At 38.3% G+C, this 21,849-nt stretch overlaps 1 protein-coding gene across 6 annotated transcripts in view; it reads right to left on the bottom strand.

The window, feature by feature from the left end:
• HECW2 (HECT, C2 and WW domain containing E3 ubiquitin protein ligase 2) overlaps positions 1–21,849 on the bottom strand; it is a 336,178-nt gene that overhangs the window by 242,479 nt on the left and 71,850 nt on the right. For 2 of the 6 annotated variants that reach the window (XM_074339576.2, XM_074339571.2), the window contains exon 3: positions 12,456–12,519. The exons of the other annotated variants lie outside the window; for them this stretch is intronic. The gene's annotated coding sequence lies outside the window, so the exon portion shown is untranslated. The remainder of the gene's footprint in view (positions 1–12,455; positions 12,520–21,849) is intronic. 6 annotated transcript variants of the gene reach the window in all.

The raw sequence follows: 21,849 nt of genomic DNA on the forward strand, positions 1-21,849 counted from the left end.
ATCTTCAATATTTAGAAAAAATATGCACATGCATTAAAACATTCTCTTTGAACCCCAAACATCTCTCCCTGCAGAAATCACTTCCTTATAAATATTTCCACCATTACTACTATTCTTAGTACTAACCTCTTAGTCTTAATCTCTGTAGACTCTGGAATCAAACTATTTGAGATGGGATTTGGGGGGGGGGGTGGCAGGAGGAGGGAAGGGGAGCAGGAGTGGCGGCTATTTATTGAGAACTTTCTCTGGGCCCTTTTGAAAGTGCCGTTAAAGCCTCACAGTAATCCTGTAAAATAGGAAGACACTGAGGCCTAGTTCAATATTTGTATCACCGCATATTCTAATTTTGGTTTCAGTGTCTGGCTGTTCCTAGGCTCTATGGGCCTTTAGGGCAGGATATGGCTTTGTACATGTATAACCCCAGTCCTCCACATGCCCATAATACATTTTAAAAAAACACTATTGAATAGAAACAATGTCAGAAATGATCATTAACTTTAATTTGAAATGTTAAAATAATAATACTGGGTTTGGCAATGCAAATTATTGCAACACAGAAAGGAAGATGGTCTCATTTCTGAGGAAACTCCTTGATCCTTTTTTATCTCCCTTATTTCGTCTTCTTACTGAAAAATGTCATGCTGCTCTTGACTTTCCCTTATAGGAGCCTCCAATCCAGGCCTTGCTTATTCCCTAAGTAACCCATGTTACAAAATTACCTTGTCTTCTCTTACTATGAAGTTTCCATTTCTTTATAAAATAGCAGATAGCAACAAAGCGTAATCATCATCAACATACAAATTACTAGTAACCCCTTCATTATCCTAGTTGTTTCTTTAAAGAAGAGTGCTTAGATTCATTAAATGAGCTAAAATGAACCTCTCATTACTAGAGCCGCAAGTTGTACAGCATATGTACGTGTTGTCAACACCCACCTACCCCCAGGCTTCAGTGACTTTGAAACCTTAGGGGAAGTGGGGTCCCATCTGAGACAGATCAACCTTGATGGGATGGATCCTTGAAAGCAGAACTTCTTAAACTTCACTTGTTACAACACAGCCCCTGTTTCAGTAGGACTGGGGTGGAGCGTGCGTAGCTACACTTCTAATAAACTGCCAGATGATGGCCATGCTGTCTGGTGCAGACCACACTGCAAGTAGCAATACTTGAAGCTGTTCCACTGTTTTACTGCTTGTTGTTAATACCTTCACTTCTACAGCTACAGATTTCCTAAATGTATGAAGATGTAAGATCTTTTTTTCAAAATACCTCTAGGGTCTACAAGATCTATAACACTGGAAATTGAACTGGGAGAGCAAAGAAACAAAGAGCGGGATGATAGGCACATATCAATATACACACGTCCAAACCAAGCCTGCAGGTATTTAAAAGAGAATTACAGAAAGCCGAGATTGTTGCTTTTTTCCTGCCTCATCTTCCTAGACAACCTTTGGGTTGCAAAATGTCTTTTAGCAAGCTAATGACAGCTTACTTACACTGTCATGTTACCTCATAGGAGAAGCAACGACTTTTTTATGAAAAGGAGGGGTGTGACATGATACCATATCAGGGCCAGATGTGAGAGGTAAAACAGAAGACTTTTATTTTCAACTGAAGGTCATTGAATCAGTGTGTGTGTGTGTGTGTGTGTGTGTGTGTGTTTAAATATGTGAGACCAGTCGAGAAAGAAAAAAAAGAAAACTGGGCAAAATATATGAGTAAGCAATTTATAGAAAATGAAACCTAAATAACAAATAAACATAGGGTGAAAAGATAAATTAAAGCCACCATGAGATATTATTTCACATCCATCAAACTGGCAAAAATTAAATAGTCGGACATTACCACGTGTCAACAAGGAGGAGGAGTCAAGAGGATTCATACATACACTGGTGGGGAGTTTTTTGTAAACCTGAAAAGATGCACATCCTACAATTCAGCAATTCCTGTCCCAGGTACATCCTAGGAAAATCTTCACAGATTTTTCACTTTAAAAATCCCTATTGGGATTATTTGTAATAGGAAAAAGAAAACTTTTTTAAGAAAGAAAAAGATACACATTAAATGTCACTTGTGAAAAACAGCTAAACTGCGGCATTTTCAAACCAGACTATTATACAGCTGTGGGAATGAATAAACTAGAGTTGCCTATAAACAATATGCAGAGAGGGAGAAAGTTGCAGGCACATACTATATATTATATGCATGATTTGCATAAAACATAAAACATGCAAAACATAATGCATTGTTTGGGACCCAAACATAGGTCTATTACTGTAAGAGAATAGGAAACAGAGGAGTGGGTCCCTCTGCAGTAGGAAAGTAATGTTTTATCTTTTAAGGTGACAGATAAAAAATATGGGGGTTTGTCATATGTCATACTTTTTTGTGTATCTTAAAGATTTCATAATAAAATATTAAGACCTTGTCTTGGTGAACCGGTAACCACATTCCCTTAATAGAAAATTGATTAGCAATGAATTGTGACCAGAAGCTGTATTCAAGTTACATTCATTCTGAAGTTTACTAAAACTTCAGAAACATCAAACTGGGATTAGTACTATAGCTCAAAAGGAATTATTTGTGTGCACCGAACAATCTTTTGCTTTCTAAATCAATGGTCTTGAAGTGAGACCACTAGGAAAATCTCAAAAAGAAAATATTAGAACTTTTTTTTATAAAATCCTTTTGATTCCTAGGTTTTGTCTGTTATATAACATACATAATGGACATAAGTACAAATTATTTTCATTAATTTATGTAACATAATTTATAATATATTCTTGCACAGTGATAAGTGTACATCATTTACAAATAAATATTTACTGACCAGGGTGCAAGATAAAACAAAGTTTAAACACCAGTGTTTAAGATGACCATTAAATTGACTTTAAAAACCACCCGTACAATTAACCTGTATCCAAACCCTGGAAGTTAAAAATAAAAATTTTACAGAAGAACTAGATTGTTGAGAGAGAATTTATTATCTTGAACCAGATGATTAAAACTGCAATCTGAGAACAGACTATGTCTGCCAAGTTTCTATGGATCAAATTTTACATCAGGCTTTTAAGGTAAAGTTTGATATAATGCCAACCAGTGCAGAACCAGGTCTGGATTTACTAGTGTTGAATGTTCTGTTTAAAAAAGAAGGAAAAGAAAAAAAAAAGAAATTATTTGGAAAACCGACGTGAAACAGGGCACAATCTAGGAAACGGACTGCCACTCTTTAACACAAAAGCTAAATTAACATTCTCCAAAGGCTTCCAGCGATGGATATTCATTTTGGAACAGGGAGGACATATTTAGAAAGTGGCACATCACCAGAAAATGTGGGTGAGGGTGTGGGATTCTGCCTATTACAGCGCAGCTAGGATCTTTCCAGAACCAACTTTAGGAGGCAAAAACACAAAACCCATAGCACAAACCCTTTAGATTAGAGTGTAATCCTCCAATGAAATAAAGTATATAAATAAAGCACATAGCATCATTTTGTTATAAATAACTGTTTAAACAAGGTGCATTTTAAAATAAACTCTTTGGCATTTAAGCTAGTGATCTTGGTTACTGCCAAATGAATTCATAATAAAAAGGACATAGTTTTACTAAATGTATAATAAAAAAGTTAAATATACCTTTTAGTGAAAATGAAATGACTATTCACATGTATCATTTATCAATTTAACAGTGAGCAGACAGCGTAAGGGAGAGCACATCAGCCAGCTCCCAGAAAGGCTTGCATTTTGGCAGTAGCAGAAACAGGTGGGTGGATGCTACAAATATTATTAAGCCATTATTTAAGGAAATTATTATATTTCTAAGATAGTGTGCATTTTACTCTAATAATAATGTTCTCATACCAGGCAAAATAAAGCCTCTCACATAATTATTCACAAACATTCATTTGGATGCTAGCTCAGAAAATATCACTAAATGTCATGGGTTTATAGTAGTACCAATTTATACACACATCTATTTTGTGACTTATTGTAAGGGAGCTACACAACTCTACAAAAGGTGCAAAGCTTAGATGGAAAGCTACCTGTCATTTCATATCTGATAGTGGAAAGATTTATCAAACAGCTTGCACCCTGTCTCTACTGCTGATTACTTTTTAGGATTAATTCCTACAAGGTACATTATAAGATGGAATAGGTCATCCCAGGATAAAGCTTTGATGAAAGCATTTGCTAAAATTTCTAATGTCTTCCCTCAATTGCATGAGACTAAGCAAATTAATCTCCTAACATCCAGAGTCTCAAAGCAGAAGACCATTTATTAGGATATGTTCAATATAGAAAATGTAGTATGTATTATGCTCCCACCCACTAAACTCAACCCTTTGTGCCTAAGGAAAGGGGACTTAGCTTACACATTTCTCTGATGCACATAGTGGCTTGGTCCATGGTCCCATGGCTCTGCCTCCAAGAGAGTATCGAGGACCAAAGTCTTTCTCAACGGTTTTCTCAGAAAGGCTCAGAGATGTTCAGAAGTCCCCTAACAATACAGCCCCCACCCACCTAGTTTTGTACCCTTAATGCTGTTAACCACTTCCTCCTTCAGACGAGGGACAGAAACGAGGAGATGTCCAGGTTGGACAGTTTCTAAATTTATTCACCTTTTGTGTTAGAACTCTTTTAGTTGTAAATAATGGGGGGGAGGGAAGAAGAGGAGAAGAGAAGTGGGGAGGAGAGAAGACGGGAGATAAAGGCAACAGGGAAAAATGAGGCTCACAAAACTTAAAAATCTAAGGGTGGACCTCTCATATCACAAATCTTCAGACATAGCTGGATCCAGAAGATATCATCCGAACTTGATCCCTTTTCTCCACCTCTCACCTCTGCTTTTCTCAATCTGATCCTCTTTTTCTAGCCAAGTTTTACCTTACTAGTGGCCAGATGCCTGCCAGCAGCTTCAGGCTTATATCTTCCAAGCTTTAAGACCAGTGAAAAGAGAGCATTGCTTTGTAAAGAGTTCCAATAAAATTTCCTGAATGAAAATTTAATCGTTCTTATTGGCCTAATGTGGTTTATTTGCCCATCCCTGAACCAACCACTATGGTCTGAGAGGTGCAAAGGCTGCTGGGATTGGCCCAGCCCAGGTCATATGCAGTTTCAAAAGGCAAACCTAGATGCTGCGACAGGAGAAGAGCATTTCGGCAAACCCACAGCTGATCTCAGAACCCTCACTGTTCTGCCTTTGTCCTCAAAACCCTCCCACATTTTCTCAACCTAAAACCCTTTGTCCCTCACCATGTCAGTCTACACCAGACCTCCCAACATGTTTCTCTGACACAGGAAAAAACCTATGTGGTGTAGTGACCCCAGAGTCAAACAGCCTAGGGTCCGATCCTGGCTCTATCACATCAGCAAGTTGCATAATTTCTCTGTGCCTCAGTTTCCTCATCAAAAAAAGAAAAGGTAAATGACAATGGCACATCTATCATTAGGTTTTGGGACAAATAAATAAGATGATACACACAAAATACTTAAAACAGCATCTGGCACAAAGTTATCTTTCAAAAAACATTAGGTATTAGTATTCAATGATTGGTTAACATCTCACTAACACTGCGTCATTTCTGTTTGTACCTGAGATGTCTTATAAATGTAATTTACAAAAAGATATCACTTAAGGATACATATAAACATAAGGCATATCTGGAGAGTGTTTTCTAAGATCATAATTCCTAATTTACATTATCACCATCAATGTATGAATGGGTCTGTTCACTGCATGCATACCAAAGTGGGTATTATTTTTCAATCCTTCTCCATTATGAAATAATTCAGTAAACAACTATCAAATAGATCTTTTTTAATCCACAAGACACTAAACTCCTAAAAATCTAAAAATGCAATAATAAATTTAGTTTATCCAAAGTTCTCACTGGTTTCATATTGTGTCTATTATCTAATTTAAATACTGATAAACCCATAAAAGAAGGAAATAGAGCTTAAAATTTGGAGTACATAGGAAAGCAGAATTCTGAACTGTAAAATATTGAGTTCTTTCCTCTCAAGAAAATGCAAAATATCTAGATATAATAGAAATAATACCATGTCCTCAAAGCATTAAAAGCAATAGCTAAGTGAATACAAGAAAAAGAGAAATTAGCCCATATTTAACGTGTGGAAGAAAGTTGCAATGAATATTTTTCCAGTAGTTGCCTAATAAGAATTTTGGTCTACTTAATTCATCAAATTGCTGCCATTTTAAAAATAAATCAAACCCGATCTAAATTTCCTTATTAAAGGTAAACATTAATAGACCATTTATGGTAAATTTTGCGTGCTTTCTAAAATAAAATAAACACTTCTTCCACTTTCTTAGCTTTCAAGCATTTCAGGAGGAAAATCCTAATTGAGATGCAGTATACATTTATCCTCAAAGTACGTTCAAATGTTTCAGGGAATTTCGTTTTCAATAGTGCCATAATTTAATACTATACTAACAGTATAGTTAATTAATTTTCCTTTGATTCTTTGCAAAACTTGTTATCAAAACATCTGAATGAATTCTTCATACTTCTTTAAACTAAAATCTGAGTAAAGCCGACAGGAAGACAGAAAGCTTCTACTGCATGGCTAACAGTGTGGAAGCGAGGGAGTGCTAAGGACTACGCATGAAACAAGTCTCCAATGAGAGAAACTGGTTTGTGAGAAACAGAAACAGCAGGAAATCAAAACAGAGAAATCAAGAGTGTCCCTGGTGACAAGAGTGGCTCCCGGCAAAGGGGAGACTTGACCTGGACTGTGGAGAGTAGGGAGATTTAGAGAAGCAGAATGGAGAGGAAAAAACATCCCACTACAAACTCTGTGCAACTCACAATGGTTCCTGTAAAAACAGGTGCATTTCCACAGACACATCTCCTGGTTCACGGTATGCAAGGTCATTGCTTTTCCTGCTGTTCGGTAACGTAAAAAGCAGTTTTTATATTGCCCAGTAGCTTTGCAATCACTGTGGTTTAACTCTGTAGTTCTTAAAAGTAAGTTTGAACATTCTGTCGCTTATACCCACTAACTGGAATGGGTTAAAAAGGTATGTCAGTGGGAGTAATTGTTGCTGTTGCTGTTGTTATTATCACTAGTTATATTAACTTTACTCTCAACTGTTGCTTTCTGCCTAATCCCCATAAGCAATTTCCTAAGGAATAGTATCAGAAAAAAATATAATAAAAGTACCAGAGGAGATCCCAACTTATACCAAAAGAAGCAACCCAGTCTTGCAAGGGCGAACAGGACAGTGTAAGATACTAGAAACTGGCTTTCATCACCACTTTCTCAATTCATGGGCAATCCTGTACTAAGTTGTTAGAAACTAATTACAGCACTCGTAAGAACTGGCAAAAGCCAAGGCTAAGGCAAAGATAACCTTTAAACTGGGGTATACAGGGGAGAGTCCATCTTATAACAAACGTAGTAATTATTGGATTTCATCCGAAGAGAAAGACAGGCTGAGGCAGCACCCAATACAGCACCCACTGGAACCCCACTTAGGGAGAAGTAACACAGTCGATTTCAGAGCCAAGGAGAAGGGTACATAATTTAGCCTGAAATAACCGAGATTAGCCACAACATAGTAAAGCACAAACTCACTCTACTAGGATATTATTACTCAATCTCAAAGCCATCCCTCCTTTTCCTGGGTAACAGATGAAGAAGCAGCAGCGAAGAAAATTGACCCTTGTGAGCACATTCAAGTTGGTCGCAGAAGAAGGAAATGAACCCAGGGCCTTTCACATCACTTCGAGCTCCATCTCAGCCATTCATCTTCCTCGTCTCTTTCAAAAGGAAATTGGGAGTAAAATCCCCAAAGCACCCTCAGCCCTTGGCATAATATCCATCACTCCCTTACAGACATAAAAACGAGTAAGATTTTACACTTGCCAACAAGCGTAAAATTTTACACTTGGACAGACACTGTCATGCAGGAGTTCTCAATCTTCTGAACAGGAAGTGCAACTGACGTCTGGGTGTACAGCTCTTCCTTGTGCAGGGGTGTCTCAAGTATTCCAAGTCTATGTCCACTAAATCCCAGGAGCAAAATCAAAATCAAAATTGTCCCAACACACTGCGTCACTGAGCCATAGCTACTCACTCTGTTCCACTGCCTGAGTCTCCGTGCGATGCTTAATCATGCACATTATGCCGTGTGAACACGGCACTCAGTATGTCTCAGGACACACTCGGAATCTCTCTCCTCTTCTTCCAGCAGCTCCCTGGCCAGATTTCCTTATTTCCCTAAATAGAAACCTGCCACAAGAGCTGGGAGCTATCTTTGAGTCTTCCTCTCACTCCCATATTTTCTTTTCCATCTTGCCCTGCCTTTCCATTCCTGCTATTATCCCCTTGCCTGAAGGACTAAACTGGTCTGCTGGGCTCCCTGCTTCAGTGCAACCAGAATCTCCTCCTGGTCTGTCTTAATTGCAGCTCTGTGTACGTCACCCATGCTTAGAAATATTTCAAGATCTCTATGGCCTACTAAATTAAATACCATGACCTAGCATTTGAGACCTTTCACAATACAACCCCAAAGTCTTTTCCCAACACAACAGCCATTCTCCCCAAAAAATACATATTCTACAACCTATGTATTCTTCCCCAACCAGGTTCCCATCTCAGCCATATGCTCTCCCCATTTCTCCCAATAAAAGAGATGGCACTGCATGAAAAGTCTTCTTTGCCACATTTCTAGCCAAATCACATCCGTTTTGGAGGTCTCACTCACAAAGCTTTTCCAACTCCCCCAACCTAAGATTTCTTTCTCCTTTCATCTTCACACACACACACACACACACACACACACACACACACACACACAGTACTTTGTATTGTATTACCCTAATATACTTTTTTTATACTCAGTTTCCATTGTAGTGAAAAAATTCTGTATTTGGGTTGTTCAACATGTGAGAAAAGCCTGATTTCTATGTGGAGACCCACTGCTCCCCCTCTTCTCAGTCTATTAGAGGAGATGAGGCCTCCTTCAAGGCTCCAAGTGTGGAGCCGGAGATTCCAGGCTCCGGCAGCCAGCACGGTCCATCCCCAGCCACGGTGGTGGGTTCTGGTTGTGCACATTTCACAAGTGGAGACAACAGTGGCTGCTCTGAATTCCACCTCCAGATTTTCTTCAGAGACTGGGAAGAGCACAGAATACGGAGGATGGAAAGTTGGATGGACTGCAGGACACAGAGCGGAAAGATGAGAGAGATCTCTGACGCCTGCACTGCTCCACACAAAACCTAGTCCTATGCCTAGAGTTTCAGTTCCATAAGCAAAACAATATTGCTTTCTTGCTTCAGCCAGTTTGAGGTCCCTCTCAACCACAGTCCTACCTAATGCGCCCTTTCTGTTGTTTGTGAGCTACTGAATACTTCAGCAATATATCTGACCCTTAGTCCTGTTTCCCCTCCATGCTAGTTCCACTGGGTCACCACACAGGATACACATGTACAAAGCTTATATTTATTATGCTTACTAAGTAATTGTCCTCAAGAAATATTTTTGACATGAATTTGAGAATATTTTAATTGGGAGGAAATAATTTAATTTTAGCCCTTGGTAGTCTCTCTAGTCAGTAGACACTGAAAAGCTTTCCTCAGCAAGTTTCAGGAGGATTTTGCATTCACAATTAAACTCTTCTGTGAAAACCCATCCCTGCTTTCAGGATTACTTAAGTACTAGTGGCATATGTTACAACAGGTGTTTGGCAGCGAGTGTTTTCTTAAAAGATCTTTCGAAGACCACAAACTCATTTCTCACGTCCAAATCTAGGTAGAATATCACACTTTTTAGCTTGGCTTCCCTGACCCTTTCAATTACATATTAATTTCATCCTCCTTGAAGCTGTAGGCTTATTAGGAACTGCCCAAAGAGATGCAGTTGTGTTGTTCTGTTCAAGGCCTGAGTAAGCCTCACAGTTGTTATTCGTGCCCAGATCACAAATGCTTCAGGAAAATGAGCACGTATGTGCCCTGCCACATTGTGATGCCACGGACTCACTCGCAGGGGAAATCAGGGGCAGATCGTCTCCTAAGAGACCTCACAGTCTCTCCTAAGAGACCTCCTTTCTGGGACTCAGTGACTCGCAGACTCCAGTGCCAGCCGTCAGGCTTGCAAGCTTAGAAACCTATTTGTGGTAACCCACCCACCACACTGGATCATCTTCAAAGGGGAACTGTCATAAAACCAAGGTAACAACCAATATGGAAAATCAAAACATCAACGAGTCTAGTTTACAATAAAGCATAACTATCTTTTATTAGCTATTAGGTATTAGAAAGCTATTAGGTATTATTAGAAAACTCAAAATTCTTCGAATCACTATATTCTCTCCTATAGCTAAACTCATGGGAGACAAATCACAGTCCCAAGATTGTTTTGGTGAACACTGAAATCAAAGAAAAGGGGATTTACATGCCCTTATAAAATGTACATCAGACAAGACAGCTGAGATGTTGTTCTTATAAGAATCCAAGTAAACTGACCACATTCCCTCCCTGTGGAGAGAGCTAACTGCATAACGCCCAAGCTCCCCCTTCTTCCATATGCCGTCTAATGACATTCTCTTCAGGGTCAGGGACATAATTTGCCCAATCCAAAATAAAAATGTGGAGCTCCTTGTTGAAAAAGTTGGATACAAGTGCCATTAAAGATACTAAAATATAAAATTGTTCCTTTCATCCCTGGTCTTTCTCTGTTAACCTACCATGTTGTCTTTTATTTGTTATTTACTATCATACTCCCTTGAGTACAGAAATACTGGGGGCATAGGCCCACCCCAAGGGCCTGCACCCTTCACACTGGGACACACTCAGTAACTGGATGGGGAGTGATGAGAGGTGCTGAGTCCCCTGCTGAAACCAGCGCACCACTGTGGGATGACCACCACCATTCCTTGCACTGAGACACTGTGGGGTGTGCATGTGTGACCCCGATACTCCCAGTACCCAGACTTCCATGGGGGACAGACACTGAGAGTGGTTGCCTGATGGTGGGGACAGGGACAGACCGGGCAGAACCAGGGTACCGGGCGTGGGAAAGTAGCACTGCCCTGAGAAGCAGAGCTCCACGCCCCTGGAAAGGCACCATTGTCCCACCAGACTTCACTTACAAAAACACAAATTCAAAGATAAAATTATCAAGAGTTTCAAGATAGCGACCACAGAGCACTGCTCCCCAAGCACAGAGGCCGTCAGAGCTGGGCCCACTGTGTGAGTGCACTCATCACACACCCGCAAGCCAGTCCTGCTTCTCCTCCTTTCCTTTTCTTCTAAATGTCACAGGTTAGGACACAGCTTCACCAAGCAAATATAGTCCACTTTTACCTACAGCTACAGCTTGAGAGCTTATCTCAGTGAAATTATAGTTCCCCTTTAATTAACCACTATTAGACTGGTATTTTATAGGCTAAGCAACTTGTACAATGTGTATTCAATTGATAATTGCACTAACAGAAGCTTTCTTATCTACCTCATTTCCCAGCCTTACTACAGCCCCCAAATACTGACAACATAGACAACTGGCCAAGCATAGCAATACCAATGGACTGAAACATGCCTCAAGCATGTATTTATCTTCATGATTTATTCAATGGATTTAATAAACCTTACGTACCTACATGCCAGGCATCATGCTAAACTGTTACAAAAATCAAGAATTATATAAAACCTTGAAGAGTGCATGCTGACGTGGAGAAGACAGACACTAAAGTGGACCAGTTAGTTTGATAAGTGCTGTGAAATCACTTGCACAAAGGAAGGGCGTCCAGCCCAGATGGGTGAGGTGAGGTGAAGGCTTTCCAGATCTTTTACATTAAGTTGTGGGAACATTTTCCCCAAGAAAACGAATGCACCCTGGACTTACACGTTCCTTTTCCTACAGACTTTCAGAATCTATTAGGTGAGAACACACCACCACCTCTGAAGTATGAAGCAGTCTTGCCAAAAAAAATCAAACCAAATCTGCTCAAGCCTCCAAATTCAACTACTGATTTACAAGAAACACAGGGGGCAGCGGAACATATTAATCTAACCATAGGGGAGACATTCAGCAAAATCCAGACACATATATTAGGTGCCTTAAAGGCATTTAAATCACATGTACATGAGTCATAGGGCACAAGTGAACCCTCTTGTGAATAGTAACAATGTTAATATTAATACTTTATTTCACAGGGCCCAGCATATTTTCAAATACTAAATATGATCATTTATTCTAGCACCATAGTTTGTACATGGTAGCCAGTCCAATATCTGCTGAATTCATTCATTTAATTAGGAATTCTGCCACAGATGAGGTTTTATCCAGGCTTTAGAGACTGTATTATGCTAAGGTGATATTGCCTTGGCTGAACTAGAACATTCCTTTTGCCCCTTTTCTTTGTTCCCCTCTGTTTTCTGAAATTTAGACATAAAATTGAGTTATCAACCACTTTGTTGGAGGTTGACCCACCTGAAACCATCATCTTGAAATGCAGCCAAGGCTATAAAACATTTCTAGAAATGTTTCCAGGAAACTGAAAAAAAAAAAAAGGAAATCAATGTTTGCAAATAAAATCACAAAATCACAGCCTGCACATAAGCAGGACTTCAGCTCAGCTTACTGCCAGCTGGAACCTGTTTGGGGCCTACATTTTTACTTGTCCTGGAAACTGCATTACGATGAGTTACAATCTAATGGCCATGGCATAGAAAGACAAGTGTTTGTTAGGAGCCCCAGCAAAAATCTGTCCAAATTTTATTACAGGCAAAAGGATAGCCTCAAAAGAAAAGCAACCTTAAAATGTCATCAGTCCTCACTGGCTATAGAAACACTATATTGGAAATGGGGAGACGAGCACAACTTAAAGACATAGCATTCTAGTGACAGGGAGCAAATCACAGTTTCAGTCTTTCTTTAAGTTCTTGGCATCACGCTGCTGACAGGCATAGTGGAAAGGAAATCTGGCTACCTGGGTTCAAGAGCCATTCACCAAAAGCAGATTCCAACTTGATCAAGTCACTACCCCTCTCTGGGTCTCAATTTCTTTTCTTTTCTTTTTTTTTTAAGATTTTTATTAAAATATAGCTAACACACAATATTATATTAGTTTCAGGCATACATCATAGTTATTCAACAATTATATACTTAAGAAGATCACCCTAAGGCCAGCAACCACCTGACACTCTACCACACTATTACAATATTATTGACTGTATATATTCCCTATGTGGTACATTTCATCCCCGTGATGTATTTGTTTTATACTTGGAAAGTTAAACTTCTTATTCCCCTTCGCCTTTCCCCGCTCTTTTTAATTTTTCAATTACAGTTGACATTCAATGTTATTTTATATTAATTTCAGGTGTACAGCCTAGGGATTAGACATGGGCCTCAATTTCTTTATCACTAAAACAAGAAGACTGGGCTCCCCAGTGTTTGAAGTGTTTTCAGAATCCAACATCGATACATCTACGACATTCACTCAATTATCTGGATTTCCATTTTTAGCCATTTTACCCTTCCTACTTAGAAAACACCCTTCCTCTTTCATCTTCTCACCAACCTCTATAATGCGGTTGAAACTGACATCTATTATTCTGACCCCTCCCTTTCTTAAAGCCCTCCCATAAAACCCTCTAACATGTTTTCATGGCGAACTCTACAACACCGTTCTGTGCGGCCCCACCACTTTGCCACCCTCCCTTCCCAGACTGCCTCACTATATCGAAAAATTTTGTTAAGAAAATGTCACAATCTAGTTAAAGCCATTTAACAATTTTGAAAAGTCAGCAGGGAAATTCAAGAGACAATCATTATATACAATTCAACAAGTGTTTATGACATACTGTATTAGATTGCTAGGGCTACCATAACAAAGTACCACGGACTAGGTGGCTAAAACAACAAAAATTAACGTATTCACAGTTCTGGAGGCCAGAAGACCGAGATCAGCGTGTGGGCAGGGTTGGTTTCTTCTCAGGCTCCTATCCTTGGCTTGTAGATGGCCATCTTTTCCCTCTATCTTCATATGATCTTTTCTCTGTGCTTACGTGTGTCCTAATCTCCTCCTCTTATAAGCACAACCGCCATATGGATTAAGGCCCATGCTAACAACCTCATTTTAACTTAATTATCTGTTTAATGACCCTATCCCCAAATGAAGTCCATTCTGAAGTACTGAAGGCTAGGACTTCGACATGAATTTTGAGGAGACACAATTCAGTCCCTGTAACACATACCTACTCTGTGTCAGACACTAGGGTGGGGGTAGGAATACAAACAAGATGAGAACACCATTATGGCTTCATCCACCCGGCTAGCACCTCACTAGTACTTAATTTTTCATCATCATTCATACGTTAGTTTCACATATGCAGCGATCAAAGGACAAAACATCAGTAGACATCAAATCAAGTTTCATTCATGTTGTAGCATGGATTTCCTTTGTTAAGGCTGAATAATATTCCATTATATGTACATATCAGGTTTTCTTTATCCATTCATCCACTGAGAGATATTTAGGTTACTTCTGCCTCTTGACTATTGTGTATAACATTGCAATGAACATGGGTATGAAGTATTTCTTTATGAGCTCATCATCAGTTCTCTCGGATATATACCCAGAAGTGGACTTTCTGGTAATGTTAGTTGTACTTTTAATTTTTTGAGGAATCATGAAACTGGTTTCTGTAGCAGTTGCATCATTTTCCACTCCCACCAACAGTGCACAAGAATTCCAACTTCTCCACTTTTTCACCAATATTTGTTATTTTCTGATTCTTCGATAATGATCATCCTAAAGGGTGTGAGGTGCTGTCTCACTGTGGTTTTGATTAGCATTCCCCTGATGATTAGTGATGTTGAGCATCTTTTCATATGTCTGTTGGCCATTTGAATATCTTCACTGGAGAAACATCTATCCAAGACTTTTGTCTTTTTTATTAGATTATTTGGTTTTTTGTTGTTGGATTATAGTTCTTTACACATTCTGGAAATTAACTCCTTACCAGATATATGGTTTGCAAATATTTCACCTGATTCTTTAGGTTGCTTTATCACTGTTCCTTTTAGAAGTTTTTAAGTTTGGCGTAGTCCAATGTGTCTATTTTTGCTTTTGTTTCCTGTGCTTTTGGTGTCACATCCAAGAAAGCAATGCCAAATTCAATGTTATGAAGGTTTTCCCTTATGTTTTCTTCCAGGAGCTCTATAGTTTCAGGCTTACATATACGTCTTTAAACCACTTGGATTTTGGTATATGTTGTAATGTAACAGTCTAACTTCATTCTTCTGCATGTGCATATCCAGTTGTCCCAGCATCATTTGTTGAAAAGACTATCCTTTCCCCATTGAGCATCCTTGGTACCTTTGTTGAGGTTATTTGGCCATATACTCGAGGTTTATTTCTGTCTAAGGCCCGTTTTTTTTTAACATGAAATACATGAAACAAAACTGCATTCTTCCTGTATATTGTTCTGTAGTCTGCTTTTCTTTCATTTAAAAATATATAACAAATGATCACTTTCCCTTTTAATTATAACTATTTTTTATTATTTTAAAAGCATTGTGCCTTGATTATGAAAACAATCATGCTCCATATAAATGAGAAAGGCAAAGAAAACGTATAAGTAACCAGTATTCCCATGGCCAAAGATAACCACTGCTGACAGTCTGGTCTATTTGTCCTGAACATTTCCTCTTCTGAGGATGAAAAATCTTTTTCCAGATTGTAATCTGACAAACATTAACTGATATCCTACTATTTTCCAATCACTACACTTTAGGAGCAGAGTCTAGAGATACAAATAAAACAGTATCTTGACTACTGCCAGCATGAAGAAGGCACTCAAATACTTGCTGAATAAATGAATGAGGGAATGAATGAAGAAGTCTGTGAACCCAATGAATTTATGGTCAGGACAGTTACGGAGAAAACAAGGACAAAAATAACTACAGGACAGAATAATAAATGTCACAACATAGCAATGGCCAGTGACAGAAAGACCAAAGCACAGAATAATACTCAAAATATTAGGTCACTTCTTCCAGAGGAGACAGTACCCATTCTGAGTCTTAAAGGAGGACACAAGAAGACAACCAGGTAAAGAAGCAAAGGAAGAGCAGTCAGGAAGAGCAAATTATCATCAAAACCAAATCAACAAACAAAAATAAAGGCATAAGAGAGTACGGCATGTTCAGAGAACTGCAGAGTTCATCTGCAAGGAAAGGTAACAGTGAGTGTGTGTTTGTGCATCTGTGAGTGTGCAGTGTGTGTGTGAATGTGTTTTGAGGATGGGGGAAGCATATGGCAAAACAGCAACCAGGAGGCTGATGAGGCATGAAGAAGCCAAATCACAGAGGGCTTTGAATATGCCCTCAAGAGTTTCAACTTCATCTTGAAAACTATGGAAGCCACTGAAGGATGCAAGCACAAAAGTTACATATGCAATGTGGCAAACAGTTCCCTGGCTAGACTTTGGGTGGGTGACATGACCAGTTCTATTACAGGTTCTATTGCAGGACTGTAAGGCTAAAGGTGTGACTCAGCTTGGGGACAGTGCGGCATGGGGGAGGACAGAGTTACCAGTTATTAAGGAGGAAGCCAACAGGGCTTGAAAGTAATTGACTGGGTGTGGTTACTGAGTGGAGAAAGGGTCCAGACAAACCCCAGTTTTCTGAAGAGCAGAATCACAAGAGAGAGCAATTGGAAAAGAGAAAACGTAGGAAAATGATGAGTTCCATTCAGGGCATGTGGAGTGTGAGATACCTGTGAAGCCCTGCAGTGGAGAGCTCCAGAAAGGTATAGCTTAGAGAAATTTTGAGTTGGGACCAGAGCACATAGTTGAAACCAGAAAGAGAAAAAGATCAGGCCAAATACAGGAGAGGAAAGAACATCAGTACGTAACAGGGGACTGGGGAAGATGTGTCTGGGAAAGAGACTAGGACGGGAACTAGCCAGAGAGATGACAAGGAAAATCAGGAGATATCACCATAAAAGTTGAGGTTGTAAAAACTATTAATTTAAGAAATTAAAAATGAGTTTTAAGAAGAAAAAATGTGATCAAAAGTTTGAGGAAAGAAGATACTTAGAAAAATGGAGAAAATGCAAGACTCATAAAATAAGTAAAAAGTAGAAATTCTCAAAACACAGAAAGATAAACCCCTGAATCAATTCAGAATTAGCTCTTTCATTACACCACACTATTCCTATCCCTTACCAATACCAAATATAGCATCTATAATTTCCCCACCTATTTCACAAATAGTGTCAGAAACATGGTGATTCCTGTGGATTTTGTAAAGGGTGTGGTGGTATTCTAGATCCAGATTCTGGCACTGCGGTTCCTATGATGGTTGACTTCTTTTGGAGGGCAGAATCCAGCCAAGGCCCCAGTTCCTGTGGCCTTTTATTATGTTGAGAGTGAGAAAAAAGGAGGGGAGGGGAGGGGAGGGGAGGGGAGGGGAGGGGAGGGGAGGGGAGGGGAGGGGAGGGGAGGGGAGGGGAGGGGAGGGGAGGGGAGGGGAAAGGGAGAGAGGAAGGAAGGACTTAATAAAAAGGCAAAGAGCAATTCAGAAAGTGAGAAAATGCTCTGGAAGCCATACTACGACCTCAAACGGGATCGCACATTTCTGCAGGCAAACTCAGTGGCATTTTTGTAGCTCTCCATAGCCTCCCCACTGAGCTGCTTGCATGTTTCCCAATTTTAACATTGGCAGCAGAACTGATCCGTTAGACAGAGCTCCCCATTATGTCAGGGTACAGAGAGGGTGGCCAAGCTTCCTATCATCATAAGCTACAGACGCAATCCCCTTGGGCTCAGAGACAAACTATGATTTTAGAAAACCCTCAAGGCCATGCACTCTGCCAACATTGCACACATAAGCGTTCCTAACAGAAAAGATAAAATCAGCAGCAACAGTGAGCACCCTCTCAGGACCCAGGGTGCGTGTGGCAGCCTTCCCCTAGAAGGGACAGAAATGGGCAGGAGACGTGTGGGATGAAGCACCTTTAATTATTACTGCATCCTCTGCTCTGTTTTTAGAGAGGCTTAATGAATGGAATGATATTTAACCTGGTAACAAAGACTGGGACCCAGCATCCAAGGGAAGGAACTATTAGACAAAAATAGAAATGCTCAGTGTCCACCCCTTATCCGTGTGATTCCAAATATAAGCTCAGAGAAATTTAAGCGGCACTTCCTCTACTCATTCCCTTATTAGGAAAGTAAGGTTAATATTAAATCCTCAAACAAAGGATTTAAATAAAATGCTATTATTGCCAAAGTGCTGCCATGAAAGATGGGTAATTATCACTACATCACTGATCTCTGGCTGATAACACTCAGGCTAGCTCATGAAAAATGGCCCCTTGTTGATTCCTGGAAAAAATTTAACCCTATCCTGACCCTGCTTACTGAGGTTCCAATATGTTGATGTTGATGTTGAGATTTAAGCCTTAAAGTAGAACCAAACCCCACTTTCCAGGGAAATGACTTGGCCTATTCAGTCACAGCACCTTCAGAAGGGTCCCACAGATAACTGCCTTACATTACATCCCACACCAGGCAATGCCTTCTCAAACAACTTGACTTTGATACAGATGTCTTCTAAGACAGGGGCCAAATATTGGATGAATTTAATCATTTCAAAACTGTAGTACTGACCATCAATGCGTGCCTCAAATATTTTGATGCTGTTATAACATTTTCCCATAAAAGCAGCAATACTATTTAGATCAATACTAGGCAGTATTCGCAGGAGTACAGTATCAATGACATCTATCCAAAATGTACCAGCTTTAACAGGAATCCTTATGTCTTACTAGACACTTGTATTCTTAAATTAGCTGGCTAGAGAATGTGAAGAAGCCTTAGGTCTTTATTTGTCTTGTATTTTTTTGTTGTTTTTTAAAAAGGTCCTAAAACTAGAAAGTAATAAATGAGATAATTTCAAAGACAATGATGATTTTGAAAACTAATTTACTATATTTCATTTTTAAAATGGGACCATGCATGGGCATATTCTAGATTGACAAGTATTCAATAATATTATCACTGTTACATTAAGAAATAGATCTACACACATGTAAGTCAGTTTGCTCATATTCTCCAAGGAGTCTCTCACAAACCTATTTTTCAAAGGCACATTATAGGGAACAGGATCAAATTCCTCTTACAGCCAAAACAAGAAAATACTCAATTCCCCTCTTACAATAAACACCAGTAAGAGTTAAGGAATGTCAGATCCTAATTCTGACAAATATTTCCACCCACATACTGTAAATAGCTCTTTTCAAGGAGATCAAGAATAGGAAATTTAAAAAGTCTCAAAGCCTAGACACAAAATAGTGATTCTATTTCTTTATATTTCTGAATTGACTGAATGACAGTGAGCTTTATTCCATTTATAATAAGCCCGGGAAATTATTAAAATAATGTTAGGAAAAAAATATGTAATTGCATGGGAAAATGTTCAATCCTACATACATGGTTAAAATAATAGAAAGCATGTTTCAAAACAACATATACATCAACATCCTAATTTTATCATGGAAAATATACATATACACACATGCCACATAAAGCATACTTGTGTCCACATAAACATAAGGAAAAAAGGGAATAAAATTAATTTCTCCAAAATGTTCTCTCTAAATGGTTGGATTGCTAATGAATTTGTTTTATTTTTCCCCTTCAAGATTTTCCTATTTTTCTACAATGACCATGACTTTTAAAGTCAAAATAACATCTAACCTTGTGTAGTTTCGTGTGAATATTAAATGAGATGATACTTGGGTATAGCACAAAACTCAGTGCATACACATAGTAAGCATTCAATAAACATTAATTTAAATATCCAATGCATAAAAATGCATACATACAGAAGTAAATTAAAAAGGAAATGATAAAATATTACATATAATGGGCTTGTAAGGTAAAGATAATAATTACAAGGAATAAATGCACTATAATTCCAGATTAGATTTCATAAGATTTCACTTAAGATGAATATAATATTAACAGGACTAAGAGAAAACTTCATGAAGAGATTTTTTTCAAATAGGTGGGGAAAATTTCTGAATTTGGGTGGAAATTCAAATTTTCAAGCTTAAAATAAAATTCTGATTTTAAATAGTATGCACCACCACTCAATGTTTAAAATAAAAATAAAATGCTTAAAATAAAATCTCTTAAGAAAAACTTTTTAACATAGTCCAAAATGTTGCAAAGTAAATAAAGAAAAGCAAATGTTTATGTTTGACAGTAACATTCCATAATTCCAAACATGCAGATCATCACAGAATGTTCCAGAGACAATGGTACATCATGGTCAGCAAGCGTGAGTGTTGCTTTGTTACCCAACAGGAATGGTATAAGCTGAAGCATCTTTCCAAACTATGAGTTCCAGTGATGCCAGGCACAGATGCAATACACTGGTGCTGACATGAGAAACATTGATTGATTTTTCCCATATATATGTACATACAGAAGGTGCCAAAAAATGTATACATATTTTAAGAAAGGAAAAATTGTATTAAAATTGTAATACTCAACATACACTGATAACAAAAGATGAATATAGACCACAGAAATACAGAAAGTTTTAAGAAAATACTACAAGCAACTATATGCCAACAAATTTGACAGTCTGGAAGAAATTGATACATTTCTAGAAGCTTACAATCTTCCAAGACTGAATCAAGAAGAAACAGAAACTCTGAACAGACTGATCACTACCAAAGAAATTGAATCAGTAATCCACAAGCTCCCAGCAAGCAAAAGTCCTGGACCAGATGGCTTCATAGGTAAATTTTATAAAACATTCAAAAAAGAATTGACACCTATTCTCCTCAAACTATGCCTAAAAATCCAGAAAGAGGGAAGGCTCCCAAGCACATTTTACAAGGCCACTATTACTCTGATCCCAAAAACAGACAAAGACATTACAAAAAAAAGAAACTACAGGACGATATCCCTAATGAACATAGACGCAAAATTCCTCAACAAAATACTAACAAACCAGATTCAGCAGCATATTAAAAAGATCATACACCATGATCAAGTGGGATTCATTCCTGGTATGCAAGGTTGGTTCAATAACCACAAATCAATTAACATGATACAACATATTAACAAAATGAAAAATGAAAATCATATGAACATATCAATAGATAAAGAAAAAGCATTTGACAAAATCCAGCAGCCATTTATGATAAAAACTCTTAGCAAAGTAGGACTAGAAGGATCATATCTCAACATAATAAAAGCCATTTATGATAAATCCATAGCTAATATCTTACTCAATGGGGAAAGGCTAAATCCTTTCCCCTTAAGATCAGGAACAAGACAAGGCTGTCCACTTTCACTACTTTTATTTAACATAGTTCTAAAAGTTCTAGCCACAGCAATCAGACAAGAAAAGAAATAAAAGACATCCAAATTGGAAAGGAGGAAGTAAAATTTCTCTATATGCAGACGACATGATACTATACAGAGAGAGAACCCCAAAGACTCCACCGAAAAAACTATTAGAACTGATAAACAAATTTAGTAAAGTAGCAGGATAATAAATTAGTATTCAGAAATCAGTTGCATTTGTACATACCAATAATAAACTATCAGAAGGAGAAATCAAGAAATCAATCCCATTTACAATTGCTTCAAAAACAATAAAATACCTAGGAATAATTTAACGAACGTGAAAGACTTGTACTCAGAAAATTATAAGACACTGAAGAGAGAAATCAAAGAAGATACAAATAAATGGAAACACATACCATGTTCATGGATAGGAAGAATCAATATAGTTAAAATATCAATACTACCAAAGGCAACATATAGATTCAACGCAATTCCTATCAAACTAC

This window comes from Rhinolophus sinicus, chromosome 17 (assembly GCF_057876585.1).
Source record: "Rhinolophus sinicus isolate RSI-liver-muscle chromosome 17, RSI-T2T, whole genome shotgun sequence".
NCBI classification, from domain to species: Eukaryota; Metazoa; Chordata; class Mammalia; order Chiroptera; family Rhinolophidae; genus Rhinolophus; species Rhinolophus sinicus.